This window comes from Drosophila ananassae, unplaced genomic scaffold, assembly GCF_017639315.1.
Source record: "Drosophila ananassae strain 14024-0371.13 unplaced genomic scaffold, ASM1763931v2 tig00000108, whole genome shotgun sequence".
Taxonomy (NCBI): Eukaryota; Metazoa; Arthropoda; class Insecta; order Diptera; family Drosophilidae; genus Drosophila; species Drosophila ananassae.
In genome coordinates, this window is record NW_025319116.1 from 259,686 (window position 1) to 276,109 (window position 16,424).

General features: G+C 42.1%; 2 non-coding genes and 1 pseudogene across 2 annotated transcripts; all 3 read right to left on the bottom strand.

Annotated features, from left to right (window-relative positions):
* Positions 1 to 612: 612 nt before the first annotated feature.
* LOC116656334 lies at positions 613 to 10,160 on the bottom strand (annotated as a pseudogene).
* Positions 10,161 to 10,490: 330 nt separating this feature from the next.
* On the bottom strand, positions 10,491 to 10,669 carry LOC116656297. The gene has a single exon (XR_004311263.1). It is a non-coding gene; the product is annotated as a 5.8S ribosomal RNA (ribosomal RNA).
* Positions 10,670 to 11,357: 688 nt separating this feature from the next.
* On the bottom strand, positions 11,358 to 13,352 carry LOC116656314. The gene has a single exon (XR_004311279.1). It is a non-coding gene; the product is annotated as a small subunit ribosomal RNA (ribosomal RNA).
* Between the last annotated feature and the right edge of the window lie 3,072 nt (positions 13,353 to 16,424).

The window sequence follows — 16,424 nt, forward strand, 5'->3', positions numbered from 1 at the left end:
CTCAGCACACGGCCACACTCCACTCAGCTGTTCCACTGTTTTATGCCTATATGGCAGCACCACACACAGCTGCTTAAGGTTTTTATGCCGATATGGCAGCACCAAAAACAGCTGATAGAAAGCTGTTTTTATATTATTCACCGATATGGCAGCACCAAAGCACAGCTGTTTTAAGCTTTTTTATTGTGTTCAACGCGTATGGCAGCACCAAAGCTTAAAGCTTTATTGTTTTGCTCAAACCACGTGGCGAATTTTCGCGACGGAAAAACGCAATTTTCCACGAAAATCGGTTAGCTACAGCAACCGCACAAATCGCAACTTGTAGCACCGCACTTCGCACACAAAACGCACTATTAATTGTCCAGAAAGGCAGCGTATTTCAGCTGAATTTAATTTTTCAAACGGAGCGACCGAGAAACACGTCCGCTCTCTTCGGTAGATAGGGACATGAAAGTCTGATATGTTTAACGTGAGCACCTGCCATGTTGGCTCCCATGGCGCTCGAACGCTGTGCAATACACACTGCGTTATATATATATATATATAAATAAATATATTTAAAAAAAAATATATATAATTAATATATATATACAACACTTTGTGTATATATTTTCGAATCATCAAGCAAAGGATAAGCTTCAGTGGATCGCAGTATGGCAGCTGCTCAACCACTTACAACACCTTGCCCGTTACAAAAGTCGTTTACAATTGATTCTAGGCTTTGTCATTGTATTAAATAATGTTTTCATATGTAACTAGCATGGCACCAGGTGATCAAAGATCCTCCCAATTTACTATGTTACAAATTACATTGGCATCACATCCATTGTCGTTTAAAATATAAATAATAAACTTTAAATGGTTTAGAAGCCATACAATGCAAATTGCCCCTTATTTATCATTGCAGTCCAGCACGGATACGACCTTAGAGGCGTTCAGGCATAATCCAACGGACGTAGCGTCATACCACTGTTCGCTCGAACAAGTATTGTGCCATTGGTCCGTACCTGCGGTTCCTCTCGTACTACGCAGGAATGCTGTCGCAACAACGTTTTGTCATTAGTAGGGTAAAACTAACCTGTCTCACGACGGTCTAAACCCAGCTCACGTTCCCTTGCATGGGTGAACAATCCAACGCTTGGTGAATTTTGCTTCACAATGATAGGAAGAGCCGACATCGAAGGATCAAAAAGCGACGTCGCTATGAACGCTTGGCCGCCACAAGCCAGTTATCCCTATGGTAACTTTTCTGACACCTCTTGTTAAAAACTCTTTAAACCAAAAGGATCGATAGGCCGAGCTTTTGCTGTCCCTGTGTGTACTGAACACCGAGATCAAGTCAGCATTTGCCCTTTTGCTCTATGTGTGGTTTCTGTCCGCACTGAGCTGGCCTTGGGACACCTCCGTTATTATTTGAGAGATGTACCGCCCCAGTCAAACTCCCTACCTGGCAATGTCCTTGAATTGGATCATACCTGAGTAATTGGAGTTATACCAAATTTTCAAATCAATAATACAGTAAATGCATCTCTCATTAAAGAATTTGTTTGCGATTATATAACAAACTCGTGATACTTTGATCAAGAAGCTTGCATCAAAACCCAATACCATAAGATATAATAAATATATCCGTATAATGGCTAGGAAATGATACACGTTCCATTTAATCAAGTAAGTAAGGAAACAATAAGAGTAGTGGTATTTCATTGGCGATACCAAACCGAAGTCTAATATCTCCCACTTATTCTACACCTCTTATGTCTCCTTACACTGCCAGATTAGAGTCAAGCTCAAAAGGGTCTTCTTTCCCCGCTAATTATTCCAAGCCCGTTCCCTTGGCTGTGGTTTCGCTAGATAGTAGATAGGGACAGGTGTATGTCTCGGATCTCTCCGATCTTGTTTAACGTGGCGTGTTCCACACTGAAGGGATTACAACCACGGCACTCGAATATACCTACGAGTAGGCATATAGTGCATGGGCACGGATGGTACGCCTGCCAACGCCCCGGAATAGAAGCTATAGCAAATACATAGCAACTAGCCCGGTACCAATTTAAGTATCTGCGAGTCGGACAGAATACTTCCCCTTGGTGAGGAGCGAAGTGTATCTATCACCTCTACTGATCTATGGGTCACAGCGCCCGAGTTGTATAACGCAACTCCACGTCGAGTCCGAGGACTCTACCCGCGATTTGGGTATCAACCACAGCCACCACGATACTCCCACAAGGGGGCCTACCTCAAATGGTAGTGCTTGGACACTATCCAACCCGTGGTACCGAAGTTTGTGGGCTCGGTGACCCACCCCTTTAGCTCCGACAAGCTCGGATGGGGAACCTTGCCATATTAGTCGCCTCCTACGACAAGCTATGGGGAGCTGTGGCAGTATTCTACGCCGCTACCACACGGCGAGAAAAATGGGCTACTGCAAGCCCCTCCTCCTCCGAAACACCTCCTCAGCAAACTCCGTGAGTCTTCTGGTCCTGTCGCCGCTCTCCAAAATCCTTCCAAATGTCCAGGTCCCGCCAACGTGCTGCAAACCGAGTCCATCGAGGTCTCGCAAGTCTGCATAAAGGGGGCAAGCACATAAAATGTGTTCCCAGTCCTCATTAGGATCGCCACATGAGCATGCAGCAGTATCGCTAAGGGCTCTTCTATGCAGAAATGCATTGAACGACCCGTGCCCTGTCAACAAGAATCCCGCGCGCATGGAGAACCCGAAATCCGGATTCCGATAGACGAACCCTGCATCTGGGATGAACTTGTGAGTCACCCGACCGGGCGAATCACCATCATCCCATCTGCTCTGCCAGTCCGACAGAAGGCATTCGTCTACCCGCGAGACTCGTTGCGTCCAGCTCAGACCTGAAAGGTCCTCGCCATAGAGCCAGTCGTCCCCCTCCAACGGGTATCCACGCTTCAACTTGTACTTGACGGCTATTTTCATAGCAGCCAAGTCAAGAGGCGGGGCTCCAGCAAGCACCTGCAGTGCCAGGGTTGACACTGTACGGCATACCGGGAGGCATCCTAAAAGGATCAGCCTCTGGCAGGCAAGAAGTCGCCTCCTAGCTACAACTTGCCTCGTCGTCACGACATACCACACCGAGGCACCAAATAGTGCACAAGGCACCATGAGTCCAGCATAAATGGTCCGCCTGGCCCGAGGACTGAATCCCCAGTCGACTCGCAGCACACGCGCCAATGCTTGTACGACTCCGGTCATTCGCTGACGCAGCGATGCGATGTGCATGAAGAAGTTCATGCGCTCGCTGACCGTGATGCCAAGGTACCGGCAGCTGCGAACGTATGGGAGATTTGCTCCGGCAGATCTCACCAACGGGGTGCGCGCAAGGGCTCCCTTCAGCAGCATAATCACCGTCTTGCTGGTGGAAATGGTAACACCGATTTCCGTACCCCACGCTTCAACGATGGACATCAGTTGCGCTCCTTTTTCCTCCAGCACGGCTCGGGAGTTGCCTTCGACAAGAAGGAGCAGGTCATCCGCATACGCGCTAAAAGCGCAGTATGGCTGGAGGCGCCGCAGCAGGACGTCCATCAGCAGATCCCAAATGAATGGGCCACTAATGGATCCCTGAGGGCAGCCTCTAGTTACTGGAACACTCACAGTTCCAGAACTGCTTCGGATCACTGCTCTTCTGTCTGAGAAGAAGCTCTGCCACAAGCTCAACTCACGGCATCCCAAGTCGGCGAGCCGGCGCAGTGCAGCACTCCATTCGACATTGTCGAACGCACCCTTGAAGTCGACGAAGATGCCGAGCACGTATCGTGCCGGGCTGGCAGCGACACTGCTCTTGACGTGCCTCCAAGCGTCGTCCACACATCGTCCTTGGCGAAATCCAAACTGCCATCTGCATCCTTCCGGAAGAACTTCTCTCACACGATCAACCATGATGGCCTCAAGCACCTTGCCAAATACTGGCAACAGGCATATCCCACGGTACGACGAGGGTTCGCACCTATCCTTATCGGGCCCCTTGAGTAGCGCCACTACACGTGGACACTTCCACTCTCGGGGGAAGTAACCCGACTGGATGCAACGGGAATAAAGCGCCGTCAGATACTGAGGTATGGCGCGCCACACTGCTTTGCAGATAGTGCCATTGATGCCGTCCATGCCGGGAGAGCGACGGCTCTTCAACCTGGCGACACAAGCATCAACCTCTACTTCCTCGAGGGCCGGTGGGACCTCCTCCGCTCCGGCAATCGGTGCATCGGACTCCGCAACTGGGAAAAAGTTACGGAGGAGCACTCGCGCACAGTCACCCCAATCGGTGACCAGCTCGCCATCAACGCGGAGGCACCCAATCTCCGTGCACTTTCTGCGTCCTCGGCAGATCTTGTAGACGCGCCCCCAGGGATCGTGTGCGTTTTCTCCCACGAAGCGTCTCCAGCTGTCCTCCTTCGCCCTTAGGATGAGCTTCTTGTAATCGTCTGAGGCTTGCCTCAGCGCGACCACAATCAGCTCAGCCGCATCGTCGTCTCCTCGACGGCGAGCGTTTTGAAGCCGGCGGCGAAGTCTCCGGACTTCGCGTTTCGCCGTGTTCAGGTTGGCGGTCCACCAACCTGGCTTCCTTCTCCTAGGCGATCTCGGCGTCCTCCTTCCCATCGCAAGGTCACACGCATCGTGGACCATGCAGCGCAGGGTCGAAACTTGGTGATCCAGCGACGACTGTGAGAAGTCTTCCGGAATATCGGCTGCCCGACTCATCATCTCCTGTTCGAACAACTGCCAGCGAGCATTGGAGATGTTCCAGGACGGCACAGGAGCTAGGCTCTCAACTGCGCGCGTAGTCGTTGGAGTAACCACAACAGTGATAATGTTATGGTCACTCAACTCCCACTCGTCCACTCTCCACTCGAATGTGGCCCACATCGATGCTGCGTCGTTGGCAATTGTCACGTCGATATCGCTACGCGCACGGTAGGTATCGAACGTGAACACCGGGCTGGGCTGGTTGAGAGCAACGGCTCCATTCTCCAGCATCCACTCAGACAGCAGCTCACCCCGGTTGTAGTTAGCGTGTCCCTCGGGGTTCCGAGGGAGTTTGCTAAACCACATGGGGGATGCTGCATTCGCGTCGAGTCCCAGGATTGCGGGGGTTCTGCTGGCCTGCAGCAGGACCGCATCCATGTACCTGAGGTACGGCTCTAGCTCGGTGTCGAACTGGCAGTATGCGGAGCAAAGGAAGATTGAGCCAAAACTCCCTTTAACACTCACGCATACGCCGTAGTCGGTGGTAAGTGGCTCCATCGGCATGCAGATGACATCCTGGTGATCCACGAGGATGGCTGCCTTTTGTCTCCGATCGGTGTATATCCTCATTCCTTCAGGCAGCACATCACTCGTCCCGCTACCAACGTATGGCTCCTGCAGCAGTGCAAACAGACATCCGGACTCCCTCAGGCGGACTGCGAGCTCAAGAGTCGCAGCCCGACCTCGACCACAGTTTGCTTGGATGAACCTAAACATTAATGTCTAGAGTTCACCCTCGCTAGCACCGCCGCATACACCGGACAGCTCGGGGACAGCATGCTGTGCCCCGAGGGATGCCCGTAGAATCGGCAATTCCGGCAGTCCACCGGATTGGTGCAACTGCGCGCACTGTGGCCGGACTGTCCGCATTGCCTGCAGACATTGTCCTTCTGCTTGCACTCTGCCACCTTGTGGTTGAAGCCAACACACCTGTGGCACGCGTACGTTCGCACAAGGGCCCTGCATCGGTAGGAGAACCACTTAATGTAGATCCGCCCACCTTCAAGCAGATCCAGCACCTTGGGTTCGCACTCCAACGTGACATTCACCGTGGCTCCGTCGGCAACCGTCCAAGGCTTAGTGTCCAGGTGGACAGCCTTGCGGAACTCCGCCTCCGGGATGTGTTCACGGAGGTTGTTGGCATACAACTCCGCCATAAACTCCTCCGGAGCGATCTGGGTAGCAACATCCTGGACTACCAGTTTGGGCCGTTGCGCAGCATTCGGCTTGACCTCGAGGCCAATCTCGCCGAACTTCTTGCTGGCTACGACCCTCTTGATCTCACCTGACGAGGGGGTGCGGATAATGGCACCGCCACGCGCAAGCCCTCTCACCTCGTGCAGGCGAACTCCCAGCGAAGGGGCAATCTCCCGGCGCACCTTTTCGGCAACCTCTTTACCCGAAAGTTTCGGGTCCTTGCTCATCACCACGGCCGACCACGTATCGCGTGGTTTTCGCGGCGCGGGCACGGGAGCTACGGAAGGTGCCGGCAGGCTGGGATATGCGGATGCATACCCAACGGGTGGCCGTGAGACCACAGCTTGCGGCACCGATGGCATCTGAACCGGCGGCGGTGGCAGCGGCATCGCCGCTCGCAGTTTGCTGGATTCCTCCAACACTGCGTTGCGCACCATGAGCGCCTGGACGATCCCGTCATACCGGCTGATGCATCTCATCAGCGCAGTAGCCTGCTGGGGGTTCATAAGCGACTCCACCACCAGGGAAACGAACGTCTCCTTGATGCTGGCCGCTTCTTCCATTACGCCGTCAGCTCCATTCTTGATGATGCAGTCGAGACTGCGCATCGAGACGGCAGATCGCTCCGGGACGGCAGCGGGGGCACCAGCGGCGACAGCGGCGGCTGCCTCAGCAGCATCAGCAACAACTCCAGCAGCAACAACAGCGGGGGCAGCAAAGGTAGCGGCGGAGGCATCAACAGCTGAGGTAGCTGGGATCACCGGCGTCTCCAACGAGGAGAGCGCCAACTCCTCCAGTACCCCAACTGGCTCCGGTCTGTCCGCTCCAGTAGCGGCCAACAACTTGGCCTGCGTTGGCGCCGAGAGGCTCGTCGCCTTAGACTTGCGTCCTCGACGGCGTCCCCGTGCAGCACCAATCGCACTACTTGCGCGACTGCTTGCCCGGCTGCTTGCAGAGAGCTCACTCTCCGACAATGCGCTCATAGCGCTCATGGCGCTCATGTCGCCCTTTAATTGGGCGAGTGGCGCCGCCTAGTGGAGCTGTTCTGAAAAAATGGGGGCCCAAAAATATGCAACAAAAATATGCAAAAACGGCAGCCCAAAAGTATGCACCAAATGCAAACCAAAGCGCGCGCAAAAGCACGCACCAAAGCTTGCACAAGAAGCACACTCAAAAGCTCGTGTAAGCACGCAAAAGCGCGAGCGAGAAAGCACTCTCAAAGCTCTCTCTCAAGCTCTCTCTTGAGTACTCTCACACACACTTCTGCACTAAAGCTTTACAAGTACTCACTCACCGAGCTTTTTCAGTGGAAAATTTCCACCACGTGCCAACACGTGAAAACGAAAAACACTGTTTTTCGAATGAAAAACTTGATTTCCCGACGAAAAAATATCACTGTTCGATTCGCGCAATTAATACGCGAATTTTAACACCAATTTTAATCGTCTACGACACCGAATTACCGGAGAAAAATGACTTTAAATACGGAGCACTCCAAAACACGTCCGTCGTTAAGCCATTCATGCGCGTCACTAATTAGATGACGAGGCATTTGGCTACCTTAAGAGAGTCATAGTTACTCCCGCCGTTGACCCGCGCTTACTTGAATTTCTTCACTTTGACATTCAGAGCACTGGGCAGAAATCACATTGTGTCAACACCCGCTAGGGCCATCACAATGCTTTGTTTTAATTAGACAGTCGGATTCCCCAAGTCCGTGCCAGTTCTGAATTGATTGTTAATTGATAATCGTTATAATTAATAAGAACTAATTGGTTTGACCCAACTAGTATTCTTAAAAATTTTAGCAAGAAAGTTCCACAATTGGATACGTAACTAACTATCCGGGGAACAAGTTACAACCATAAATGATCGAAACTCTATTTACCCAGAACGAGCACATAAACCATATTATTGTTTCCCAATCAAGCCCGACTATCTCAATCTTCAGAGCCAATCCTTATCCCGAAGTTACGGATCTAATTTGCCGACTTCCCTTACCTACATTATTCTATCGACTAGAGACTCTTCACCTTGGAGACCAGCTGCGGATATTGGTACGGCCTGTTGAGAAGTTTGCGTATCCCCACCATAAATTTTCAAGGTCCGAGGAGAAAATATCGACACAACAGTATATGTCATGCTCTTCTAGCCCATCTACCATATCTCTCTGCGAAAGACTTCCATGGTAGTACGACTATAAAACAGAAAAGAAAACTCTTCCGATATCTCTCGACGGCTTCTTTATGGTCGTTCCTGTTGCCAGGATGAGCACGAGGCCCATATTTAATAACAAACGGATACTCAACAGGTTACGGAATTGGAACCGTATTCCCTTTCGTTCAAAATTATTCAAGTATATAATTTTTACATATAGTAAATTTTATTTTTACTTGAAAATTTTCGGCTTTCGCCTTGAACTTAGGACCGACTAACTCGTGATCAACCACTGTTCACACGAAACCCTTCTCCACTTCAGTCCTCCAAGGTCTCATTCGATTATTTGCTACTACCACCAAGATCTGTACCAATAGCAGCTCCATGCAGGCTTACGCCAAACACTTCTACGCATACCATTGTACCTTCCTACTCACTAAAGTTTCAAAATTTATATTACAAGTAATATAAATCATCTACTTTAGCGGTAATGTATAGGTATACAACTTAAGCGCCATCCATTTTAAGGGCTAGTTGCTTCGGCAGGTGAGTTGTTACACACTCCTTAGCGGATTTCGACTTCCATGATCACCGTCCTGCTGTTTTAAGCAACCAACGCCTTTCATGGTTTCTGCATGAGTTGTTAATTTGGGCACCGTAACATTACGTTTGGTTCATCCCACAGCGCCAGTTCTGCTTACCAAAAGTGGCCCACTGGGCACAATATATCATAACCTTAAACTTCATATCAAGAAAGTTAAGGTTCTTACCCATTTAAAGTTTGAGAATAGGTTAAGATCGTTTCGACCCTAAGGCCTCTAATCATTCGCTTTACCAGATAAGATTATTTTATATAACATTAAAATGCACCAGCTATCCTGAGGGAAACTTCGGAAGGAACCAGCTACTAGATGGTTCGATTGGTCTTTCGCCCCTATACTCAATTCTGACAATCGATTTGCACGTCAGAACTGTTTCGGTCTTCCATCAGGGTTTCCCCTGACTTCAACCTGATCAAGTATAGTTCACCATCTTTCGGGTCACAGCATATCTGCTCAAGGTACGTTCCAGTTAGAGGCATAAATAATATAAATATTATTATACATAACTATATAGAACGCCCCGGGATTGTGTTAATTAGCTATAAAATAGTTAAAAAACTAATCCCATTATTAGTCAAGTTAATTACGCTATTAGGTTTATATCCCAATAACTTGCACATATGTTAGACTCCTTGGTCCGTGTTTCAAGACGGGTCCCGAAGGTATCCTGAATCTTTCGCATTGTTAATCATACAAGTGCTTATAATAAACACAAAAATCAATGATAATTATGCCATTATATAATTCCGAAAAATTAACGCACTGTATTCTTATTAGTCTATCAACACTTTATCAAATTAATGACATTTATTCTATGTTAAAATGCAAGCATAATAATTTGAATAAACTATAAGCCATATTTTATGATAAATTTAATATGTTAATAGATTACAATGTCCTTATATGGAAAAAATGCACATTATTTGTATAATATTGTTTAAATATTATAACTTTAATGATGAATTTTCCATAACGGATATTCAGGTTCATCGGGCTTAACCTCTAAGCAGTTTCACGTACTATTTAACTCTCTATTCAGAGTTCTTTTCAACTTTCCCTCACGGTACTTGTTTACTATCGGTCTCATGGTTATATTTAGTTTTAGATGGAGTTTACCACCCACTTAGTGCTGCACTATCAAGCAACACGACTCTTTGGAAACATCATCTAGTAATCATTAACGTTATACGGGCCTGGCACCCTCTATGGGTAAATGGCCTCATTTAAGAAGGACTTAAATCGTTAATTTCTCATACTAGAATATTGACGCTCCATACACTGCATCTCACATTTGCCATATAGACAAAGTGACTTAGTGCTGAACTGATTTCTTTTCGCTCGCCGCTACTAAGAAAATCCTTGTTAGTTTCTTTTCCTCCCCTAATTAATATGCTTAAATTCAGGGGGTAGTCCCATATGAGTTGAGGTTGTATAAAGCAATAATATTATTTACAATATCTTTATTTTATGAAGAACAATATATTAGATGTATTTTCAATTTTCGCATCTTTAAATAAGAGACAATTCCAGATGAAAAATATTTCATATTTTTTATGCTAGACATTTCTCAGTATTATTTGAATTGAAAAAAGAAAGAATTGTATATCTTCATTTTTCACATACAAATTTTTGTTATTATGTGAGATAATTGCTTTTAATTTTTATATTATGAATATATAAAATATATCCAATAATATACCATATGCATACTATAATGTTTAAAAAACAAAATAGTAAACAACTTTATTAGCATAGTCTTACAACCCTCAACCATATGTAGTCCAAGCAGCACTTCAAAATTAATTAAAGTACATAACAGCATGGACTGCGATATGCGTTCAAAATGTCGATGTTCATGTGTCCTGCAGTTCACACGATGACGCACAGTTTGCTGCGTTCTTCATCGACCCATGAGCCGAGTGATCCACCGCTTAGAGTTTTATAAATATATATAATATATACAATTCGTCATTTATATTTTTATTGAAAGAAATTAAAAATACACCATTTAACTGGCATATATCAATTCCTTCAATAAATTTATTTTTATACCTAAAATAATTGTTGCGAAATGTCTTAGTTTTATATAATCAATATAAATAGTTTTATATTGTTGAATATTATATAAAGCATTAACCTGAATATCAGGTACAACAATGTATATTTTAGGTGTTGCATTTATCAATGTATGCGCATAATTTAATATGAACAATACATTCCGCAACGCATGTATATTATGAGTCATATACAAGCTAATTATATTTATTTTAAGACGATATCTCGTCTTTTTATATACATATATATATTTTTCAAGACAATATTTTGTCTATATTTTATATATTTCATATTTATATTCATATAATTTTTAAAGACGACAATTCGCCTATAATTTATTTCTTTATTATTTTTTTTTAATAAAGACGACAATTCGTCTATAATTCATATATATATATATTTCTTTATTATTTTTCTAATGAAGACGACAATTCGTCTATAATTCATATATATTTACTTTTTTAATAATATATTAAAATATTATTATATATTTTTGGGCAATTTTTAATTATATTTCATTATTTATTATTTAAATAATAATAAATATTTATTAACGGATAAGATTCATTCAATAATGATCCTTCCGCAGGTTCACCTACGGAAACCTTGTTACGACTTTTACTTCCTCTAAATAATCAAGTTCGGTCAACTTCTGCGAAACAACCGTAACACGCAAGGCGTCACAGTGATCACGTCCGGAGACCTCACTAAATAATTCAATCGGTAGTAGCGACGGGCGGTGTGCACAAAGGGCAGGGACGTAATCAATGCGAGTTAATGACTCACACTTACTAGGAATTCCAAGTTCATGTGAACAGTTTCAGTTCACAATCCCAAGCATGAAAGTGGTTCAGCGGTTTACCCGGACCTCTCGGTCTAGGAAATACACGTTGATACTTTCATTGTAGCGCGCGTGCAGCCCAGGACATCTAAGGGCATCACAGACCTGTTATTGCTCAATCTCATTATTGCTAGACGCAATTTGTCCATTTAAGAAGCTAGTATCCTTATAATGGGACAAACCAACAGGTACGGCTCCACTTACATAAACACATTCAAACACAATAAACATTTTACTGCCACCATGAATGAAGGCTATATAAGCTTCAACACCATAATCCTGAAGATATCTATTTAATATATTTGAGTCTCGTTCGTTATCGGAATTAACCAGACAAATCACTCCACGAACTAAGAACGGCCATGCACCACCACCCATAGATTCGAGAAAGAGCTATCAATCTGTCTTACACACTTATGTTCGGACCTGGTAAGTTTTCCCGTGTTGAGTCAAATTAAGCCGCAGGCTCCACTCCTGGTGGTGCCCTTCCGTCAATTCCTTTAAGTTTCAGCTTTGCAACCATACTTCCCCCGGAGCCCAAAAGCTTTGGTTTCCCGGGAAGCGACTGAGAGAGCCATAAAAGTAGCTACACCCAATTGCTAGCTGGCATCGTTTATGGTTAGAACTAGGGCGGTATCTGATCGCCTTCGAACCTCTAACTTTCGTTCTTGATTAATGAAAACATCTTTGGCAAATGCTTTCGCTTAAGTTAGTCTTACGACGGTCCAAGAATTTCACCTCTCGCGTCGTAATACTAATGCCCCCAAACTGCTTCTATTAATCATTACCTCTTGATCTGAAAACCAATGAAAGCAGAACAGAGGTCTTATTTCATTATCCCATGCACAGAATATTCAGGCATTTGAAGCCTGCTTTAAGCACTCTAATTTGTTCAAAGTAATTGTACCGGCCCACAATAACACTCGTTTAAGAGCACTAATGCAGGTTTTTAAATAGGAGGAACATATGAAAAAATACAAGTATTTAAACATATATAAGAACTCCACCGGTAATACGCTTACATACATAAAGGTATAGTACTAACTACAATTGTATGTTGTACTACCCGTATGAAGCACAAGTTCAACTACGAACGTTTTAACCGCAACAACTTTAATATACGCTATTGGAGCTGGAATTACCGCGGCTGCTGGCACCAGACTTGCCCTCCAATTGGTCCTTGTTAAAGGATTTAAAGTGTACTCATTCCAATTACAGGGCCTCGGATATGAGTCCTGTATTGTTATTTTTCGTCACTACCTCCCCGAGCTGGGAGTGGGTAATTTACGCGCCTGCTGCCTTCCTTAGATGTGGTAGCCGTTTCTCAGGCTCCCTCTCCGGAATCGAACCCTGATTCCCCGTTACCCGTTGCAACCATGGTAGTCCTAGATACTACCATCAAAAGTTGATAGGGCAGACATTTGAAAGATCTGTCGTCGGTACAAGACCATACGATCTGCATGTTATCTAGAGTTCAACCAATATAACGATCTTGCGATCGCTTGGTTTTAGCCTAATAAAAGCACATGTCCCATAAGGTTCATGTTTTAATTGCATGTATTAGCTCTAGAATTACCACAGTTATCCAAGTAACTGTTAACGATCTAAGGAACCATAACTGATATAATGAGCCTTTTGCGGTTTCACTTTTAATGCGTGTGTACTTAGACATGCATGGCTTAATCTTTGAGACAAGCATATAACTACTGGCAGGATCAACCAGAATAATGTTTATTTCTTGATATATTATTTTCATTTTGATATTTAGAAAATAAATATTGCAAATATTTGTATATATTATATTAATAACGAATTTGGCCAATTATTAAATGGCATTCAATATTCGTTCTTTATAAAATAAATATATATAGAATATTTATATATATTTTAATTTTGGCTTTCTTAAACCCGGCTGGGACGTGTAACCGGGTTTTTCTTTTGTTTATTAAAAACATTGTGTGGTCTTTTTACATGGTATAATTGCTACTCTATTGTTTTTAGCCTTTATTTAATATATTACATATTATGCATATATTTAATTCTAAAATATCTTTTTATATTCACATACAACAATTTGTATATATTCACATATATATATTTGTTTAATATTATAATAATATTATAACAATTGTAATTTGATAATAAATTTAAAATTTAATTTCTTTGTAAATTAGTTTAGTTTTATATGATATAAAACTAAGCACTTACATATTCAAAAGTTTTAATATTTTAATATATATTTTGTTTAATATGTATGCATATAATAATAATATATAATAATATCATCATCATATACACATATGAAAATTAAATTAAATAAAATTTAATATAACTTCATATAGACGCTAGGAAAGAAAAAGTAACTTTTTACTAACCTAGCTCCAGAGTTTAACGATAATATTCGGAAACTTGTCAAATTAATGAAATATTAATATAACACTTACGTTTCAACTATATTATCTTAATAATATAATTTATATAAATATAATATAAAATTGTATATTATATAGGTAGGCTGACACCACCTACAATATATACCTTTTTGACTACGCTTTCGTAAAGTGTGGTATTTAAATATCTTCTCCCCCTCACTTGAAAGCATTCATTTTGGTATTTTAAATATATCCATATAATATAAATTTTAATATTAATATTATACAGGCAGGCCGACACCACCTACCATATATATCTTTTTGACTACGCTTTCGTAAAGTGTGGTATTTATATATCTTCTCCCCCTCACTTAAAAGCATTCATTTTGGTATTTTAAATATATCCATATAATATAAATTTTAATATTAATATTATATAGGCAGGCCGACACCACCTACCATATATATCTTTTTGACTACGCTTTCGTAAAGTGTGGTATTTATATATCTTCTCCCCCTCACTTAAAAGCATTCATTTTGGTATTTTAAATATATCCATATAATATAAATTTTAATATTAATATTATATAGGCAGGCCGACACCACCTACCATATATACCTTTTTGACTACGCTTTCGTAAAATGTGGTATTTATATATCTTCTCCCTCTCACCTAAAAATACTCATCAGAATACTTTTATCATTTATATGACTTATATATACTAAAACATTCATTTCAATATATATTCATTTCCATATGAAAATATTTTAATATTTTCAATTTAATATTTTATATAATATATTTAATATATTATATAGGTAGGCCGACACCACCTACCATATATACCTTTTTGACACAGCTTACTTAAAAGCTCCAGAGTTTAACGATAATATTTGGAAACTTGTCATATTAATGAAATATTAATATAACACTTACGTTTCAACTATATTATCTTAATAATATAATTTATACAAATATAATATATAATTGTATATTATATAGGTAGGCCGACACCACCTACCATATATACCTTTTTGACTACGCTTACGTAAAGACCGGTATTTATCTATCTTTTCTCCCTCACGTCAAATTTCTCATTTTGATACTTCATATATTTTCATATAGTATAAATTTTAATATGAATATTTTACAGGCAGGCCGACACCACCTACCATATATATATTTTTGACTACGCTTTCGTAAAGTGTGGTATTTGTATGAATATATATTCTCCCTCTCACCTAAAAATATTCATCAGAATAATTTCATTATTTATATGACATATAAATACTAAAACATTCATATCAATATATACTCATATCGATATGAAAATATTTTAATGTTTTCAATTTAATATTTAATATAATATATTTCATATATTATATAGGTAGGCTGACACCACCTACCATATATACCTTTTTGACACAGCTTACTTAAAAGCTCCAGAGTTTAACGATAATATTTGGAAACTTGTCATATTAATGAAATATTAATATAACACTTACGTTTCAACTATATTATCTTAATAATATAATTTATACAAATATAATATATAATTGTATATTATATAGGTAGGCCGACACCACCTACCATATATACCTTTTTGACACAGCTTACGTAAAACCGGTCATTTATCTATACATTTTCTCCCTCCGTCAAATTTCTCATATACTTCATATATTTTCATATATGTCGTATATATATGAATATTTTCATATCCATATAAAAATATTTTTATATTTAATATTTGATGAATATTATTTCTATATTCATATAATTTCTTTATTTTCATATAAATAGCGGACTTATATCAATATTAGCTCATATCGATATAATAATGTTTAATATATTTAATATAATATATTTCATATATTATATAGGTAGGCTGACACCACCTACCATATATACCTTTTTGATACGTTACAAGTGAAAGTGAAAGTGTTTATTACGTTATTGTATAAGGTTTTTTTTTAGCCGGTTGAAATATATCGGTTTCGACAAATTCGGTAATTTGGCGCGAATTTCGAGACTCTTTTAAAACTCGAATTCGCGCCCAAGCCCAAGGATGGACTGGCAAGGATCGCCACGCTCATCCACTCAACTTTCGAGAAAAAGGGCCAGCGGAAGTATTGCCAGTGACTCCAGCGACTCCGCCGAGCCTGGGGAAATTACAAGAAAGTCAGCCAGGAAGTCAGCCAAGAAGTCAGCCAAGAAGTCAGCCAGGAAGACAGAGGATGAAAAACCCAGCACCAGTGCAGCAGCTCGTGCCGAGTTGGATGCACTTAAGAGGGCAGCTGAGCTAGGAGACAATTATTTCGCTCCCCTCTCTTCTGATGATGATGATGATTTCGACGATGTGGAAGCGACCGTGATCCCCTCTAGCGATAGTGAGTTGGACGTCGACTGTGCCGGGCACAAATTTAGG